The following is a 19,063-nucleotide window of genomic DNA, read 5'->3' as shown; positions in this document are numbered from 1 at the left end:
TTGACCTTAATTCTTCTTCTTCTTCTTCTTTTTCCTCTTCTTCATGCGCCATGTACTCGCAGAACGTTTGCGATCTGTAGCATGATCTGTTGTTTGTTCATAGCTATTCTGAACAGAGTAATCTTTGTCACCCCAAACCACTGGCTCAAGTTGCCGAGCCATGGTGTCCTACTTCTCCCCGGATCACGTTTTCCATTCATTTTCCCTTGGAGTATTACTTGCAGAAGGTGGTATTTAGAGTTCCCCATCATATGACCAAAGTATTCTAACTTCCTTCTCTTGATTGTAGTGAGAATTTCTGATTCTTTGTTCATACGGTGCAAAACGTCTATATTGGTCATTTTAGCTGTCCAAGGTATCTTCTGCATCCTTCGGTACGTCCACATTTCAAATGCTTGCAACCTCTTGCACATGGTTCAGTTAGTGTCCATGCCTCAACGCCGTACAACAGAATGCTGAAAACGGAGCACCGGAGTAGTCGTGTCCGTAGTGAAATGGAAAGGTCACGGCTTGTCAAAAGTTTTCTAAGTCTCTGAAAAGAAGTTCTGACCTGCTCAATTCTGCATCATATCTCGTGAGTAAGGTCCCAGTCATCATTGATGTGACATCCCAGGTATTTAAATGTTGCCACTCTCGCGATCTTTTCCTTTGCTGTTGTGAGATTACCTCGAATGCCATCTTCTTTCCTACTTATAACCACCCACTTGGTATTCTTTATATTAAGCTTCAAGCCCAGTGCGCTGCTGGCTTCAGCGACAGCATTAAGTAGTTCATGTAGATCCTGGAGGTTTGTTGCAAGCAGCACAGTGTCATTGGCGTACCTGATGTTATTCATGATGAAACCATTAACCACAATTCCTTGAGCCTTTCCGTAAAGAGCATCTCGAAAAATCTTTTCTGAATAGACGTTGAAAAGCACGGGGGAAAGAATACAATCTTGGCGAACTCCTTTCATAATTAAGACTTCTTCCTAGACACGACCATCAACTCTTATGCCAGCACACTGGTTCCAGTAGAGATTACCAATAATAGGAATGTCCCGTCCATCAAGTCCTAATTCTCGAAGAATGTTCGTAAGTTCATCATGGCGGACTGTATCGAAGGCCGTTTCGTAATCGACGAAACAAGCAAAAACATCGACATTGACATCTCGGCACAGTTGAACTATGTTATGCAGACTGAATAATGCCTATCTAGTACCAAAACCATGTCTGAAGCCAAACTGCGAGGTTCCGATATTCTCCTCACTTTTATGATAAATTCTCGCATACAAGACTTTTGGAATAATTTCAGAACGTGGCTCATCAAACTAATTGTTCTATATTCATTGCAGAATTTTGCATTGGCTCTCTTAGGCAATATTACGAAAGTCGATTTGAGCCAGTCTCGAGGGATGGTTCCACTGCGGTGAATACTATTGAATAGGTCAACTAATAATGAAAGGGATTTTTCTCTCTCAAGCACTTTCAGTATCTCAGCATACATACCTCTAATATCCAGCTTACTGTTATCTCCTATTCCTACATTCCCAGTTACATTTGTTGACATGTCTATAAACATCTCCTCTGTTGGACACATGATGGGACGCACCTGAATCTAACAGCCAAATCTAATTTTCTCAGTTCCTGTAGAAAATATCATGCTCATTGCCTATCTACTACATGTATAATTTCTGAGCTTAGCACTTTTCCACTCGCATTAACTGATTTACTCTCCGGTGATGATTCGTCATTCTTCATTGTAGGACATACTTTAGAATAATGTCCTGATTTACAACAATTGAAACACTTTTGGGTACTGCGACAATATTTAGATACATGTCCCTGTTTACCGCAATTGTAGCAACTATACTGTTTTTCTCGTCCCACGTCTTCTTTCTTGACATATCGCTTCCGTTTAACAACCATGGCTTGAGCGTCATCCTCCTCACGTTTTCCAGTGTCGTAAGCTGAAATTTCCTTCTGCTTTACTCAGTAATCTCGCCTTGACCTTCGAGATTGTCAGTTTCGCCAAATCAGCTTCCAAGGAAGGTATAGAATCTGCATATTCCTCTGTAAGATTTCCGATGACCATTCCTGCAACTTGCTGATCTGTGAAATCGTATCCGGCTTTACTCGTTCTCCTCCACAGTTGATTTATTTTTGCGAAGTACTCTTGAACACTCATGTCCTTGGGCTTCACAAAATGAGTTAATTGTTTCAGGGTCAAAACACCATTCACTAGCCATCCGTCATTGCACAACTAGTCCAGTTTTCCCATGCCTTTTTCTCTGATTCAATATCTGCATTGTCACTTTCAAAATTGTCTCCCACATAATTTGAAAATAACCGCTAACGCGATCACATTGTTTCACGCTCGTCGTCTTGTTTCTGTCTGAGGCAGTTGACAACCTGGTGTATCTTCATATCCTATTAATGATTCCCATACATCTTTCAACAACACCTCTTGTTTCACCTTCAGTGTCCACGAAAAATAGTTCTCCACTGTAAGCTTGGCTACGTTCCTATTCAGTGTTTCTTCACCGGTCCACGAGGTCGCCATTTTTTCCGTCAATAATGTCACAACTTTCTTCGTCCGTTAGTCCTCGTTACTCCATTTCAACTTATATTGTCCGGAATGTACTGCGGCGATTCGGCGTTCTGGATCTCTGGGTCCATAACCTGTTGATGTATCTTCATTTCTACTCATTACTCTGGTTTAGGTAATAACATTATACCATAGAAATACCAGCTTCATCACTCACATCCTTTTATTACGAGCTGTTATCGACAACTGACCATCGAACACACAAAGCAGTTCAAAGAACAAAGCAAACCAAGACAAACCACTCGACTCAGTTTACCTGAGTTACCAACACATAAACTTAATGTTGTTTTCTTATAACTAATACAAGATATAACACATGGCATTTTTATGAGAAAATCACAACATTTCAACAGTCATCATTTCACTACCTGACGGAGGAGGCTACAGTAGACTGAAACGTGTTTCCAAGTACAATGTTAAATTAAAAAATGTGACTGATAGCAGTTTTAATTATTCATAAAGAATTAATTCATAGTCTTGTACAAGACCTATATAAAAACTGGTTATGTTTAAGTTATCATGCTCAAAGAGAAATTATTACTGTACTTAACATTTTTTCTAAGCTTGATGATGTTAAATTTTAGCGAACAAAGTTTGCTTTTTAAAACTTAATAAAGAACAAAGCAGGTCTGTTACTACTGTCGAAGTATTCCCAATGATCGGACAACTTTGACTGCATTGTCGCGCAAGTACATACCGATTTTTTAAATTATTGCTGACCATTTGCAATTAAATTATATTTATGCATTCAACCACACACCCCCCAACCCTCCTTCCTCAAAAACAATAAAACTGTATGTTTCTGGCAAAAGTCTGATTTTAAAGTACAGTGGAATTCTAGTATTCAAATTGATCCCATTTTACGGAACAAATTTCAAATATACAGTAAGTCTTAATAATGTTGAATGATGATGATGATGTCGGGGTGGTACATTACTATGATCCATTGGCCAGCTATGAATTAAAGTTCACATTTCTGTTGTAGCATTGGTTTTACCTATTTTGGTGATATGGAAATTCTTGAACTAGGATAGACAGATGATGTTGGTAGAAAACTCATCGACATCACTTCAGATTTTCAAACAAGAAAAAAGATCTGATTGAGTCGAGGAGTTCCTAAACTGAGATATGTAACGCAGGACCTTGATGATCCAACATTATTTGTTTTCCTTTGCCCTTCCCTCATCAAATGCATCTGGCGATTCTCCTCTCCTGTAGCTTCTAAATTTCTTCCCCAATCTCACTCAGTTGTTGGCCCACATTCGATGAGAATACGCATTCTTGAATCGCTGCGACCCCGTGAGGTTGTTGACATTAATTGCTGATATTTAATACCAGCTAAACAAAAGAGTTGATTCGGATTTTTAATGAGGAATTGTCTGATAATACTGGTGATGATTATGAAAGTGATGTAGGTTATCACATTGACCGAGAAGAAGAGACACGTGATGAACTTGGCCATGAGGCTGACTCTGAGCAAAGTAACATTGGGGTAAAAAGCGGAAATTTACAAAACCAAAATAACCTGTTTGCACACAGCATCACGACCTTATCACACATCTTACAGGCTGTAGAGTTGAGTAAGACGGGCATACACAACATTGAATACACGGGAACTGATTTTACTGGCAATATTCTTATTCATTACATTTACTATACATACTATTGATATGAGAAAATATGGATATATGAGAGAGATGCAAAACATACCAATCTAATAGAGAGTAGAGCACTCTATTCTGCACAATGTTCTACTCTGGTATGCTAAAATCATCTTACTCAAACATGATCCGTGGAGCAGGGATGGAACATGCTACTGTATCACAAAATAGATTCAGAACTTTTGCTTCAAGGCCTACGTGTTTGATAAGCACTAACGTGCATGAGGACTGCTAGTGACAGATATAGTGTGAGAGAAGTTCGAAGTGGGTAAACTACTTCGAAATTATTCTTGCGTAGATGAATATAATACTAAATTACTGATGAAATGCACTGGACATTTTGAATATGCTGTCCATTTAGAATGTACAAAACCAGGAAGCCTGCCAAATATGGCATCAAATTATTTTTATTGATACATTAGCTGCTTCTGTGGATCAGTTGTAGAGTGTCGGCCTCCATCTCTCAAGATAGGGGTTCAAACCCGACAGAGGTAGTCAGATTTTCGAAAGGCGAAAAAAGTTCATTCGACACTCCACGCCGCACGATATCGGCATGTAAAAGATCTTTGGTGAAAGACTTTGTGTTTACTCGAACAAATTAATTTAATCTAAGCCATAGACGCCCAAGAGAGATTCGGTTTACTCTGTCTGCCATCTAGTAGGTCTAGAGTAAAACGACTTGATGAGCAGACAGCCAGACGGCGTCAAATTCAAACGTCTGCACACGGTAGCTGGGGCCATACGATTATTATTATTATTATTATTATTATTATTATTATTATTATTATTATTATTATTATTATTATTATTATTATTATTATTATTATTATTATTATTATTATTATTATTATTGGTACACTTTCAATCATTCTGTTTTCTCAATATGGAAATTTATGTTAGAATATAACCTACCAGTCCATTTCTGAGATACTCCAAACTCCATCTGAAGTTGTGGAAAGAGAAAGTTTTCTGATGCCCATCAATTCATAACATAAGATAACTGGTTTAGAAGCATCGCACTGGCTGAAGAATTCTTACAACACATTCTCGTAACAGTGTGGATAGGGAGAAAAAACGAGGGGTCTACTGTCTACTTCAACACTTGCAAAGGACGGGGAGTAAAATTGTCTGTATTCAGCTTCGGGAAAAATGTCACAACCATTGTCTCCAATGTCCCCAAACAAAAAGCGGGGCAGTAATGGTCCTTATTTCTAACCTGCACCATAACAAAATTCATGATACAGAGAACGAAGAAGACATAAACAAGGAAATGATTACGTTATACAAGAGCAATTATGGTGGTGTTGATTTTTGAGGTTGAAATGTCTGGTAAATACACAGGGGCAAGGAAATCAAACAGACGGTCTCTCAACAAATATATTTCACTTTTTAAACATTGCAGCCCGTGCCTGGTCTAGTCCCGGTTGGGGACTGGTTCTGAATTGAGTAGGAGCCAGTCAGTACTCTTCAGGGAATAGACTGGGAAGGGGAGACTCAATCCCAAAACGGCGCGTCCCAATGGTTGATAGGTTAACTTCCTGTAGATATGTAGGGCATGTGCAAATAAGTTTATACCAAATAAGCACCCACGGATCAACTGAGGAAGGACAGAGGCTTTAAGGCAGCAGCCCTCTCACTGTCCTAGCTCCATCCCAGGATTAATTTTCCATATGGAGTAAATTCCAAAACAACTCAGAGAAATATTAGATTTGAAGCCGGACGGATCACAAGACGACGAATCGCCGAGAAACGGAATATGAGAATCGGAACCTGGAATATTACCTCTCTGACAGGCAAGGAAGTGGAAATGAAGAAGTACAAGCTCAAAATTCTTCGGATCAGCGAAGTGAAGAAAAGGGGAACAGAGGAAATGGAACTTAACCAGGGATATGTTCTGTGATATTCAGGAGTAGATAAGAGAAGTAGAGCTAAAACAGGAGTTGGGATTATCACACGTGAACAATTAGGTAATAAAGTGGTGGATTGGAAGGCAGTAAGCCCAAGGGTAATGAGATTAGATCTGGATCTGGAAAATAACCGAAAAGTTGCTCTCATACCAATATATGCTCCTACTGAAGATAGTGATGAGATAGAAAAGGAGATATTTTATTCTGCCCTCCAGAGAACATTGGAAAAGCTAGAGATACCATAGAATCAGTGATAATGCTAGAGTTGGGAATAAGATGAGCAAGTTAAAACCATATGCAAAAAATAACTCCAGCAACTGGAGTGCTTCACAGACTAAGATATAAATTCAACCATAAGTTTTTAAAATCTATTTATCATGCTCTCATTGAAAGTCACCTGACTTATATGATTCATGTTTGAGGATGTGAAATAAGTAACTCTTTGAGAATGTTGCCATTTTACACAAAAGAGCACTAAAATACTTTTTAATTTACCGCCCTTAACACCTACATATTATTTGTATAAGAAATGCAGACTTCTACCACTCCACATTTTACGTGACAGAGCTTCAGCTATGATGGTATATAAAATTAAGCATAATTTGGTTCATACAAACACTATCTGTATTATAAATTCTGACATACAATCATGTAACACTCGAAGAGCAAAGAGAGTCCATTTTATTTATATTTGTATGACAGTAACGTATTTAGAAATAAGCTATTATTGTATTGTAAATATTTTGTAAACTCTGCCAATATTTGATCTTGTATTGCACCGTACGAGCCTCGGCTCAGGTGCCATTTCTTGAGTAAATAAATAAAACAAAAATTCAACGAACGTTCTGGCATGAGGTGAGAAGGTTGAATGGTAAAAGGGAAAAGAAAATCAGAAACCCTTAAGGATAAAAATAACAGGCTGAAAACCAACATAAATGATATCCTGGAAGTGTGGAGCGAATATTACTCAGAAACCTTCAAGGAAAGCAATAGAATGGTGGGCATGACACCAATGGAAGGGGATAACAGTGGAGAGAGGGAAAAGGAAGAAGGTATTAGCTGAAGGAAATGCATGAGGCAATTAAGGCAATCAAAACTTGTAAAGCAGCAGGATGGGATAATATTCACTCGGAGTTTGTGAAATTTGGAGGAAGAGAACTAAAGAAATGGATCTGGGATCTCGTCAAGTTAGTTTCGGACTCTGAGAAAATACCACAAGATTGGGAGCGGAACATCATAGTTCCCATTCACACGAAGGGAAGCTCAACTGACTGTCATAATTACAGAGCGATATGCTTAACATCAGTTCTCCAGAAGTTATATTCAACAATAATAGAGAAGAGACTTAGAGAGCAAGTGGAGGAAGAATTGAAAGAAGAACAGGCTGGATTTAGACCCCATCGGTAGACACAAGTTTGGATCTTCTGTTTAAGAAATGCAGCAGAAAAGAACCTAAATCGGGAAGGAGAACAATTTGCAGCATTTATAGACTTGAAGTCGGCATTTGACAGAGTACTGAGAGAAGAGATATGGATGCCTTTACAGAAGGCACATATTACCCCAAACTGACTAGGGTGTTTAAAAGTATACAGAGGAGGGTTATACGTATAGTGAGGATAAATGATCAAACCACAAAGGAATTTACTATGGAAAGAGGTATCGAGCAAGGTGACGGGCTTAGTCCTCTATCCTTTAAAATATTCATGGATCAAGTTATTAAAAAATGTCAGAGGCGAAAAAGTAAATGCAAAGTTGGAAATTTCAAGATGAGACCAGTGTGGATATACGCACTAGTATACGCAGATGATATCACGCTTTTGGCAACAGATAGAGATAAATTGCAGAGGGCAGTGATGGAATGGGTGTGCGCACTCCGAGACAGGGGGATGGAAGTTATGTTAGTAAAAGTAAAGTTATGCATCTTACTAGGAAAGAACAAAAAGACCTTAAAATCCAGCGGCAGAATGAGATTTTAGAATAGTCATTTAAAGTTAAAAACTTCATTATTGTTCCGTATTGAATAGAGAAATAAGATGTACAATATAATAGGTTAGGATCCACCTTTCAATACTCCGTAATAAGATGGTAAGAAGTAGTTACAACCTGTTTAATGGGACCGGTTTCAACACATTTTAAGTGTCATCATCAGCCAATTTTCGAAGATCTTAAAACAAATAGCACATTGAATACAGGCAAAAAATTAACAATGTATCATAACGTAGCAATTCAGTAAATGTTCAAAACACAATAATCACAGTCAAGAGAGTAAACAGAACATCACTATCTTGCGCCGAAAACAAATATAGCTGAAGTTCATAAGCAGGTCAAATATTCGCTTATGTAAAGTCGTTGCTAGGCAGGTCTTGTAGGCATTTGTTTTTCCGGCCGAAGAGCAAAAGGTGACGTGAATGAAGTCTTAGGAAAACAGTATAGGATTTAATTTCGTCAAATTTCAAAGTGGATATATAGGTTTTATAAAATAATTTAAAACGTTAAAAAAGAATAAAGCCAAATAAAAATATATTTAAAAAAATAGGGAGAAATAATGAAAGAAATACGAGGTTCAACTCGAAACAACTTGCCGTAGTAATTGATAAAGAAATGATAAATAGAGAAAGGGGGGGACGTTAATTAGAGGGTGGTGATGGTGGTGGTGGTGGTGGTGGTGGTGGTTATTGTTATTAGAGGAAATATAATTGGGCAAAAATCCTTAATATAATATGAATTCGAAGAAAAAAGAAAAAGAAAAAAGAACCGACACTTCGAAAAATGAAGATATCGGTTAAAGGAAGACAAGGGCCACGAAGGGCGTGAAAATGAAAGACTCCCTAGCCCTCGCAAACCTAATAGCATCGGGGTCGGAAAAGAACAAGAATTGACCAAGGGAGGTCGGACAGGATAGATGAAAGTGAGGAGCCTGGCACAAGTAAGTGGAAGCAATGCCAGGACTCAGCTAAGGGCCCCGTGGTCGCCAATCCACGCTCTGAAGTTCAGAGCCCCTGGGGGATGGAGGATGGGAAGGAAAGAAAAAATGAAAAAATGGAAGGGATCCGATACTTCGAAAAATGAAGATATCAGCCAAAGGAAGACAAGGGCCACGAAGGGCGTGAAAATGAAAGACTCCCTAGCCCTCGGAAAACTAATAGCGTCGGGGTCGGAGAGGAACAAGAGTTGACCAAGGGAGGTCGGACAGGATAGATGAAAGTGAGGAGCCTGGCACAAGTAAGTGGAAGCAATGCCAGGACTCAGCTAAAGGCCCCCGTGGTCGTCAACCTACGTTCCGAAGTTCAGAACCCCTGGGGGATGGAGGGTGGGAAGGAAAGAAAAATGGAAGGGATCTGATACTTCGAAAAATGAAGATATCAGCCAAAAGAAGACAAGGGCCAACGAAGGGCGTGAAAATGAAAAACTCCCTAGCCCTTCGGAAACCTAAAAGCGTCGGGGTCGGAAAGGAACAAGAGTTGACCAAGGGAGGTCGGACAGGATAGATGAAAGTGAGGAGCCTGGCATAAGTAAGTGGAAGGAATGCCAGGAATCGGCTAAGGGCCCCGTGGTCGCCAACCCACGCTCCGAAGTTCAGAGTCCCTTGGGTGAGGAGGAGGAGAACTAAGGAGGATCAAGGGGGGTGTTGCGGAAGGGGGAAGTGGCATGAGAGGGTGTTGTGTAAATTGTGAAAGATTGATTCCTTATTTGTTGACTTCAGGTTATTTAAAAAGGAGATGAGAAAATCGAAAAGGGGATTGGGTTTCTCAGAAATATCATTCAGATTAAGATTTGGATTGAAAAACTGGTCAAGGTGTATAAAACAGTTTTCGGTGATGTCTAGGAGAGGGCCTTTATTTAGAGTGCTGAGAATTTCAATATCCTGGTTTATTGTAGTGAAAGCATGTTTTGTGTCATGTATGTGTTGTCCCACTGCCGAAAATCTGTTGTGTTTTATTGCATTAACGTGTTCAAAGTACCTAATTTTGAAGTTGCGACCAGTTTGACCTATGTAAGAAGAATTGCAGTTGTGGCACTTAAAACGGTATACGCCTGATTTAGAAAAGACACTTGTTCTATTTAAGGAGTGGGAATTATGTAATAATTCAAGGTTTCTATTATTAGTTCGAAAAGAAATCATAGTATTATGTTTTTTGAAGACATTAGCTATACTATAGGTATTTGCATTGAATGTGAATGTGGTGTAAGCAGCTGGTTTGGGAATATCTTTTAAGAGTGTTGTGTTAGGGCGGTGTCTAAATTTGTTAATGATTTGTTCAATAAAATAAGAATTATAACCGTTAAATTTGGCAATAGAGCGGATGATGTTTAGTTCTTTATTTAAGTTATCCTTTGATAGCGGAATTTTGAAGGCGCGGTTAACCATACTGTTGTATGAAGCACGTTTATGTGACTGTGGGTGAAAAGAGTCTTGTTTTATGGTATTAGCTGTATGTGTGGGTTTTCTGTAAATCATATATGATAATGAGGAAGGTAATCTGTTTATTGTTATGTCTAGAAAATTAATAGATTTGTTTGATTCTGTTTCAAGAGTGAATTTAATATGTGGATCAATTTTATTGAGGCTATTAAGAGTAGAAGCTGCATTGAAAACTCTATCATCCAGTATAACAAATGTGTCATCCACATATCTAGCCCAAAATAATACATGTTTAAAGTCGTCATTGTTATCAATGAAACTGTGTTCTAAAAAGTCTAGGTATATTTCTGCAAGGATCCCCGAGGCTGGAGAGCCCATAGCTAAACCATCTTGTTGATAAATTGTATTGTCGAAGATGAAGAATAATTACAAATTTTTATCGAATAAGTCTGTAAAAAACACCATAGAACTAGTTGAGAAATTAAATAACTTCAAAATCCAACCACACCACTCTCTACACTCTTTCGATATTGTCAATATGTATCCCAGTATTAATATCAAAAAATTATTTCCTATTATTGAAAATAACTTAAATACATATAGTTGCTTAAGCAAACTTGAAATTAATGATTTTATGACCCTCTTAAAATTAGTAGTTACTAACAACTTCTTCATCTTCGACAATACAATTTATCAACAAGATGGTTTAGCTATGGGCTCTCCAGCCTCGGGGATCCTTGCAGAAATATACCTAGACTTTTTAGAACACAATTTCATTGATAACAATGACGACTTTAAACATGTATTATTTTGGGCTAGATATGTGGATGACACATTTGTTATACTGGATGATAGAGTTTTCAATGCAGCTTCTACTCTTAATAGCCTCAATAAAATTGATCCACATATTAAATTCACTCTTGAAACAGAATCAAACAAATCTATTAATTTTCTAGACATAACAATAAACAGATTACCTTCCTCATTATCATATATGATTTACAGAAAACCCACACATACAGCTAATACCATAAAACAAGACTCTTTTCACCCACAGTCACATAAACGTGCTTCATACAACAGTATGGTTAACCGCGCCTTCAAAATTCCGCTATCAAAGGATAACTTAAATAAAGAACTAAACATCATCCGCTCTATTGCCAAATTTAACGGTTATAATTCTTATTTTATTGAACAAATCATTAACAAATTTAGACACCGCCCTAACACAACACTCTTAAAAGATATTCCCAAACCAGCTGCTTACACCACATTCACATTCAATGCAAATACCTATAGTATAGCTAATGTCTTCAAAAAACATAATACTATGATTTCTTTTCGAACTAATAATAGAAACCTTGAATTATTACATAATTCCCACTCCTTAAATAGAACAAGTGTCTTTTCTAAATCAGGCGTATACCGTTTTAAGTGCCACAACTGCAATTCTTCTTACATAGGTCAAACTGGTCGCAACTTCAAAATTAGGTACTTTGAACACGTTAATGCAATAAAACACAACAGATTTTCGGCAGTGGGACAACACATACATGACACAAAACATGCTTTCACTACAATAAACCAGGATATTGAAATTCTCAGCACTCTAAATAAAGGCCCTCTCCTAGACATCACCGAAAACTGTTTTATACACCTTGACCAGTTTTTCAATCCAAATCTTAATCTGAATGATATTTCTGAGAAACCCAATCCCCTTTTCGATTTTCTCATCTCCTTTTTAAATAACCTGAAGTCAACAAATAAGGAATCAATCTTTCACAATTTACACAACACCCTCTCATGCCACTTCCCCCTTCCGCAACACCCCCCTTGATCCTCCTTAGTTCTCCTCCTCCTCACCCAAGGGACTCTGAACTTCGGAGCGTGGGTTGGCGACCACGGGGCCCTTAGCCGATTCCTGGCATTCCTTCCACTTACTTATGCCAGGCTCCTCACTTTCATCTATCCTGTCCGACCTCCCTTGGTCAACTCTTGTTCCTTTCCGACCCCGACGCTTTTAGGTTTCCGAAGGGCTAGGGAGTTTTTCATTTTCACGCCCTTCGTTGGCCCTTGTCTTCTTTTGGCTGATATCTTCATTTTTCGAAGTATCAGATCCCTTCCATTTTTCTTTCCTTCCCACCCTCCATCCCCCAGGGGTTCTGAACTTCGGAACGTAGGTTGACGACCACGGGGGCCTTTAGCTGAGTCCTGGCATTGCTTCCACTTACTTGTGCCAGGCTCCTCACTTTCATCTATCCTGTCCGACCTCCCTTGGTCAACTCTTGTTCCTCTCCGACCCCGACGCTATTAGTTTTCCGAGGGCTAGGGAGTCTTTCATTTTCACGCCCTTCGTGGCCCTTGTCTTCCTTTGGCTGATATCTTCATTTTTCGAAGTATCGGATCCCTTCCATTTTTTCATTTTTTCTTTCCTTCCCATCCTCCATCCCCCAGGGGCTCTGAACTTCAGAGCGTGGATTGGCGACCACGGGGCCCTTAGCTGAGTCCTGGCATTGCTTCCACTTACTTGTGCCAGGCTCCTCACTTTCATCTATCCTGTCCGACCTCCCTTGGTCAATTCTTGTTCTTTTCCGACCCCGATGCTATTAGGTTTGCGAGGGCTAGGGAGTCTTTCATTTTCACGCCCTTCGTGGCCCTTGTCTTCCTTTAACCGATATCTTCATTTTTCGAAGTGTCGGTTCTTTTTTCTTTTTTCTTTTTTCTTCGAATTCATATTATATTAAGGATTTTTGCCCAATTATATTTCCTCTAATAACAATAACCACCACCACCACCACCACCACCACCACCACCATCACCACCCTCTAATTAACGTCCCCCCTTTCTCTATTTATCATTTCTTTATCAATTACTACGGCAAGTTGTTTCGAGTTGAACCTCGTATTTCTTTCATTATTTCTCCCTATTTTTTTAAATATATTTTTATTTGGCTTTATTCTTTTTTAACGTTTTAAATTATTTTATAAAACCTATATATCCACTTTGAAATTTGACGAAATTAAATCCTATACTGTTTTCCTAAGACTTCATTCACGTCACCTTTTGCTCTTCGGCCGGAAAAACAAATGCCTACAAGACCTGCCTAGCAACGACTTTACATAAGCGAATATTTGACCTGCTTATGAACTTCAGCTATATTTGTTTTCGGCGCAAGATAGTGATGTTCTGTTTACTCTCTTGACTGTGATTATTGTGTTTTGAACATTTACTGAATTGCTACGTTATGATACATTGTTAATTTTTTGCCTGTATTCAATGTGCTATTTGTTTTAAGATCTTCGAAAATTGGCTGATGATGACACTTAAAATGTGTTGAAACCGGTCCCATTAAACAGGTTGTAACTACTTCTTACCATCTTATTACGGAGTATTGAAAGGTGGATCCTAACCTATTATATTGTACATCTTATTTTAGAATAGGTTAAGCAGTTTGAATATTTAGGCATCATCATACCAGCAGATAGGAAAGTGGATTCTGAAATAAATCACAGAATCCATAAAGCTAACAATCTATATTTTAATATTAATAATACCATCTTAAGAAACGGAGAAGTCACCAGGAAAACAAAAATGTGAATATACAAATCAGTATACCTTCCAGTCTTGACGTACGGATCTGAAAGCTGGACATTGCAGAGTAATTTAGAGAGCAAACTCACTGCCATGGAAATGAAGTATTTGCGTAAAACAGTTGGATGGACAAGGAGAGATATGGTTAGAAATACTAGGATAAGGGAAGAGCGTCTTAACCAAGAACCACTGATCAGTTTAATTCAAAAGAAGGGACTTGGATGGTTGGGGCACCTGGAGATGACGGAAGAGGAACGGAAGCCCAAACAAGAGCAGAGGGAAAAGAGGGAGGGGACGACCGGGGCTGGAGTGGGACACATACATCTTTGACGTGGCACGAAAGAAGGGAAAGACTCCAGCATAATTGAGAAGATTGGCACTGGACCGGACTTCATATGGGAAGTGACTGAAGGACCCGACGCCTACGAGGGCGTAAAGGGAAAAGAGAACGAAGAAGAATAATTGCAGCAATCAATGCTTTAATTTTATTAGTCAGCAATGACAAGGAGAACCAGAAGACAGGAAATTGTTGAGAACAACCTGTCACAGAATATATGAATTCTTGCTTACAAAGTCCAAGATATAACAGACAGCTGGAAACGGATATTACGGCAATATAGGGACAAGAATGCCAACCGGTGCTCTGAGAAGTGCCAAGCGCCGATGCATTTCCAATAAACGCTAATGTTATGAGAATTTCCCTCCAAATTCGGGGGAAAAGATCTACCACACCTACTTACAGTGTCAGAAGTAAATTTGTGGAAATCATGGGAAGGTGACATGCGAAGTGTCTCTTGAAAGTATTTAAAACTCAGAGTATACTTGCAGTGTTTCGGATTAGATCACGCTGTAAATAACATTCAATTCTTACCATTATTTTAGCGTTTATTATGTCCGGCTCCATGGCTGAATGGTTAGCGTGCTGGCCTTTGGTCACAGGAGACCCGGGTCCGATTCCCGGCAGGGTCAGGAATTTTAACCATAATTGATTAATTTCGCTAGCACGGGGACTGGGTGTATGTGTGGTCTTCATCATCATTTCATCCTCATCACGACACGCAGGTCGCCTACTGGCGTCAAATCGAAAGACCTGCATCTGGCGAGCCGAACTTGTCCTCAGACACTCCTGGCACTAAAAGCCATACGCCATTTCATTTCATTGCCGTTTATTATTAATTTTATATCACATTATAATAATAGTCAGTCATATTAATCGTAATCTCCATGTCTCTCTTGTAAGTCACATAACTTCTCTGTAAAAGGTTAAAACTGATAGATTTTCCACATGGAACGTGTATGATAGTGTTGCAGTAAATACCGAAAGTGAACATACTGCGAGTTAACGAAAGAAGGATGTATGTGAGTAGTGGAGCAACAGCGGTTCTAAAACAATGGGTGCTGAATCAGCATTTTCCCACGAGGTCATTGACCCCTGGCAACGTCATTGACCCCTGGGAAGGTCATTGACCCCTAGTACAACGTGCTATTGTTTACAAACAAAACCACGTGTAAGCACGTGCAGGGCGCGGAATTTGAATAACAGAACAACCCTCACCTCACAGACGTCATCTTGAAGGGGCGTAACCTCACTTCACGTTCTTTTGAGACCACGTGCTCTTGTTTGACAGGTGTGAAGCGCGGAATTTGAATACGAGTACAAGGCTAACCTCACAGACGTCATCTTGAAGGGTTATAACCTCACTTCACGTTCTTTTGTTTACAAAATAAGACCACTTGCTCTTGTTTGACAAGTGTCAACACGACCACGTGCTCTTTATTGACAGGTGTGAGGCGCGAAATTTGATAAAAAGAGTGCAAGGTTAACCTCACAGATGCTATCTTGGAGGGCCTAACTACACAGGGCCTAGCTTTACGGGCAGATGTCCTTCCCGACACCCACCTTTCCGACGTCACCTGGACGGTCCTAACCTTACAGGAGGGCGAGATGCCCTTCCCCTCACTATCTTGGAGGGGCCTAACCTTACAGCGCATAGTTTTACGGCTAGATGCCCTTACCGACGCTATCTTGCCAGATGCTATTCCCGATGCCATTGTGAAAATGGGAAACCATGGAACGCCATCTTGTTAGATGCCCTTCCCAACGTCATTGTGAAAAATGGGAAACATGGGACGCCATATTGCAAGATGACCTTTCGGACGCCACCTTGGAGTGGCTTAACTTTATAGCGCATAGTTTTATGACAAGATGCCCTCCCCAAGTCATCTTGCTAGATCCCCTTTGCCGACACCATATTAGAGACTTTACGTCTCCATCCGACGGACAAATAACTATGAACGGCGAGATGGCCTTCCCGACGTCATCTTGCCAGATCCCCTTTCCTGACATCATCTTGGGGTTTCTCATCTCTATCCGACGGACAAATAACTATTGAACAGTCCTCCTCGAAAAACGCATCTTTATACTGTGCCAATTCACTGTCATATATTATTGACAGTTTGAAGTAAAATGGACGCAATTGTCACGAGAAGAATAGGTACGGCACATAAATGCTGTCGTTGATATCGAGAAAGTAATACATATAGCGTAATCTAGGCGAGAAATATCAAGGAGGCGGTGAGAAAAATAAAGAAATGCCTAAATTGTTATAACATTATTACTACTTCTCATAAAATACTGCAAGCAAGAAGAATCAACGTACCGTCTTGATAGAAACTCGCAAATATTACAAGCAGCGATCTATTATTTGGAGAGAATTAGTACATCATTTGAAGGAAGAAGCTAGATATTGCAGAATATTGCGTTGAAACGCGTAAAATAAACGCCAATAAATTAAAATGTCACATTAAGAAGAAAATTATGTAAAGGATTACGTCACGTATCCCAGACGGCAGCAGAAGATAACATTTAAAGCTCGCCGGTAAGAGATATTAAATTCACTGTGACTAGAATCAACATATAAAATAGAAATCAGAATATATAATTGAATTTTAGGCAGATATATTGGGTATCTAGAAGAGAATGTCAGAATTGAAACTTGGAGAAACGCTTTATTTAACACCTAAATTAATGTTAGAAGGCAGTGCAAACCCTAAGATGACGAAACTGACTATGTCTGTATGCATTTTTGTTACATATGCGCAAGACATGCCCGTCAACATGAACCAAGAAGACCATGGCCGATGTCCGGGGAAGGCTTACCTGAACTGACGGAGAAGGGAGCATGACCTGTCCCACAACATCCCAGAGACCAGGTGGATGTAGCAGCCAGACCTAAATCGCAGATGGCCCAGTACATCTGATTCCAGCGTCATTGGAGCAGAGGGAAAAAGATAAGTCATATACGTCTATGCAGTAAGTAAATTAGAAACCTTTCGAAAAATATTATTTCCTGGTATATTAAACAAATAGTGAAGCAGTGAAATTTTCGAATTAGATCATAAATAGTGGATTTTTGTGTGATATCATATACATGTGACAACGTAAAAGGATGATAGGTAGTCATCTAAACGGAATAGCAATTCTTTGGCTAGGATGTGAATGTGATGCATGTAACCAGTCAATGCGTTCGTAATGTTGTATAAAATAGAGAAGATGTTAGCGTATGTGAATTATAACAATTATATCGACATTGTGGTTAATGTAACGAATAAGTTATGGTTATATTATAAAGGGAAATGATACAGTGCCTTACGTAGGTTATAGTTGGATTATGTGAAGACATATGAGTATTATTAAATGATACAGAAGTGAGTTAATAATAAGTGGAATATTCAAGTAAATAGATTATGATTGTGGAATAATATGCGTCAAGTCAACGTGTATATGAGAGTTGCTGAGATGAAAGAAGAAGTATGATGAGGAAATATGAAACGGATGACATATATATGAGGAATGAGGGAATAACAATAAAAATTGTGATAGTGATACTTATTATTTCGTCGATAAAGAAGAGAATGATTTGTTGCAAGTGTTATATTGAGAGGTTTGACGCAATTTGAGGTTAATAATATTTAACTACATGATGAGTAAGAATTCTTAGGTATTCCATATCCAACGTTGAATATGATATATATCTCACATATAGGAGGTAGGCACTTATAAATCATCGAGATAAGCCCATATAAGGAAAGTTGAATAGAATATTAACCCATATTAACCCAGATTTCAACCACAGTCACGTTTGCTTAATGAATAGGAATATATCATACTTACTTATCACAATGACGCTATTGGTGATGTTACTGACACATAATTGTACAGATATTTGTTGTTAGAGTCTTCTTAAATGGCATACCTATATTCATAAATAAGGATGAAGGAGGTGTTGTTAGTTATTCAAGACATGTTAATATGTTACATATGATATATTTATGCAATTAACCTGATTCATAGAATTTATGAGAGGGATGATATCCACACGAGCTATTGATAATGATAATAGATGATAAGTTTGAAGAGTGCATATATATAGTAAATGACTTATCGCTTATTATTTTACTCACGTATCCTCATAAAAGAAAACTGAAGTGATTGAAACCATCGATATTATTGAAAGTATTCATATCCTCAATATTATTAACTATGAGATGTGAAGACATGAAAACATGAAATTAGGATATTTAAGTCAAGGCAACGGATGACGCTCAATGATTTTTCAGATAGATCTGTAAAATTTTATAACGTTAACGAATGTAGGGATTGTAATTTCATTCAATCACAAAGGAACTGAACAAGTGATGTGATTTTAATTTACAGAGAGAGAATTCAAAGAATTATTTAAGATTTATTTTTTATTTTTCGATACATAATTGTAAATAATTGATTATTTTTGTTTTTATCAAAGATCTTTGATAAGTTACTTCAATGATTAACAAATTATAAATGAAAATAGATACTTGTTTCCAATGATATTTCATTTTTCTCTTATTTTCAAGATTTTCAATTATAATAAATGATAGTAGTCAAACTTACTGGCATTTCTATGTTATATTAG

This window comes from Anabrus simplex, chromosome 1 (genome assembly GCF_040414725.1).
Source record: "Anabrus simplex isolate iqAnaSimp1 chromosome 1, ASM4041472v1, whole genome shotgun sequence".
Lineage (NCBI taxonomy): Eukaryota > Metazoa > Arthropoda > Insecta > Orthoptera > Tettigoniidae > Anabrus > Anabrus simplex.
The sequence above is the reverse complement of the archived record's forward strand: the minus strand, read 5'-3'. Positions refer to the sequence as shown.